General features: G+C 44.9%; 1 protein-coding gene across 2 annotated transcripts in view; it reads right to left on the bottom strand.

Moving 5' to 3' along the window:
• Positions 1-313: 313 nt before the first annotated feature.
• MTMR4 (myotubularin related protein 4) overlaps positions 314-2200 on the bottom strand; it is a 59500-nt gene continuing 57613 nt past the window's right edge. For both annotated transcript variants that reach the window (XM_019506629.1, XM_019506555.1), the window contains exon 19: positions 314-1965. The gene's annotated coding sequence lies outside the window, so the exon portion shown is untranslated. The remainder of the gene's footprint in view (positions 1966-2200) is intronic.

Genomic DNA, 2200 nt, shown 5'->3' with positions numbered 1-2200 from the left:
GCTGGAGGCACATGTACCCTGACTTTAGGAGTGCTGGTGAGAAGTTGAAACTCCTCACCCAGCTATCTAGAGAACAGCCTAGGGAGAGCTCCACCATTCTTCTGGGAGGAGCACTCCCAATTTGCTGAGAAAAAGGCAGCATGGCTTGGTGGAAATAGTTTCTGCTCCACTTCTAGCCATTGGCTGTGGGACGAATCATGAGTCCAAGGCATCTTAATCATTGGAAGAGGCAGCAAACAATAGCTGAGGATGTGTCTGAGGAAGGAATAGTAGTCCCATAGTCCAAAGCAATGATGGGCCCAAACACAGCAGCACTAATATAGAGATTTTATTTCAACTGTATTAGAGTTTTACAGCACATATCATTTGTTACAACCCGACTGAACTGATTCTGGAGTTTTGGGCCCAAAAGCAGTTTGGATTAACCAAGCCTGAATCAAAGGGTCCAGGGTTACGGGGCCTGATTCTCTGCTGCCTTGATGCCAGCAAACACTTTCACCTATGCAACCTACTGCAAATTTCAAGGCAGGGGAGAATCAGCAGTACAGTGTCTGTTTCCCTTCTCAAAGCCACATTGTTTGCTCCCAGTATGGAAGAGCAGATACAGTCTCTTCAGATGACACTAGCTTTGTTTACACTGTTGGGATATGAGAGAGAGAGAGAGAGAGAGACAGAGAGACAGAGAGACAGAGAGAGGGAGAGAGGCTGGCATGTAAAAGTACAGGAAAGGAATCTTTATTCCAATCCTTCAATTGAACTTTACAAACCACTGGCAATAAATATCTGGGCAATCAGAGTGTGGTATCAAGTGTTTGCCTAGTTATTTACTAGATCAGGCAGGGGCTCACAGCCCCTCCCCCTATGGAGTCTCAGCTCCTGAAGTGTAAGATATGTGGGGTCTTCTCATTCAGTTTTGAAAGAAACAATCTACACTGCTATAAAGAAATGTCCTTGGTTCCATGCTTTTCCTCCTCACACCCATCAACATCTCTGCAGGTTTATTAGGAATAAGGTAGCATGGAAATTGCCTATAAGGATCCAGGATAGGGCAGAAACTCATCTGTAATCCATGTCTTTCTAAATTCAAATCCCAGTTAGTTCTCCTTAAATGAGCTGGGACACCTGGCATCTAGAGTATGGAAGCAGTAGAGAAGCAATTACTATAGATTTCAAAATGGGCAACTCTAAATTTGATTTCTGTACAGCAGATAAAAGGAAGACAAATTCAAGAGAGACTTCTAGGTGGTATCAGCATGAATCAGAGACTGTTTCTGTTGTGTAGAAGCAGATGCCTATTACTGTATCTTTTGGTTATACATACTAACGTGAAATCACAGACTGCAAAGTCCCCATTGGCTGGCATTCTCCCCCATCCCCATTTGGTATTAATGCTTCATTCTCCCTTCTTCGGGTGACATTAAGTGCACAGAAATATATAGCAGCATTTGGACTGAAACCCTCACATACACCAAACAGCACATTCCAGGAGGTAAAACAACACATTATGGTCTATACCCTCCAGATGTCAAGTTTTCAGGATAAAGAACAACAGGAAATTGAGGAGATGGCAGCAGCAAAAGGGGGAAGAGCAACACAGGAGCACAAGTTGTTGTGTTTCCATGCCTGGAGAGGATCACAAGGTCATTCCTGTGTTAGCACTAGGCTGTGACACTGCCAGAGTCTAGGAAAACAAAGTTAGAGCAGGAAGTGAACAAACCAGTCTCCCTCCTCCCCACACACTAATGATGGAGGGCAGAGTCTAGTGCATTCCCCACTCCCAGCAGGACACGAACATCAGTGAAGATCTGCTTAGCCTCAGAGAGAAGCCCTTTCTCGCTTTCATACAGAAGGCAATCCTTTTCTACAATCAAAAGAAAGTCAGCTCAGTGGTGGCTAGTTAGTCCAGACCCCTCATCCACCAAGCCAGTTGCACACCTAACTCAATGAAAAGAGAACCAACAGAACCTCTACAGACTGAGCCTTTCTGCTTGGATGTTGCCCAGAGTCTGCCCTCTTCCTTCTTCTATAATACTGCCTGTCTTTGGATGGGAAAGTTTGGTTCTAAACATGCCATTCTATTGCTTTTAGGGTACTTTGCACAGGCAGTATCTGTGAAAACACTGCTGTCCAGCCCATAGGGTAGGATGGTCCCCTATTTAGGCCTAGGTGGTCAGACCATAGCGTGTGGACACACTGTTAC

The sequence above is a fragment of the Gavialis gangeticus genome, unplaced genomic scaffold, assembly GCF_001723915.1.
Source record: "Gavialis gangeticus isolate Ggan-Ray unplaced genomic scaffold, GavGan_comp1, whole genome shotgun sequence".
Classification (NCBI taxonomy): Eukaryota; Metazoa; Chordata; order Crocodylia; family Gavialidae; genus Gavialis; species Gavialis gangeticus.
This window is presented reverse-complemented; position numbering and strand designations above follow the sequence as displayed.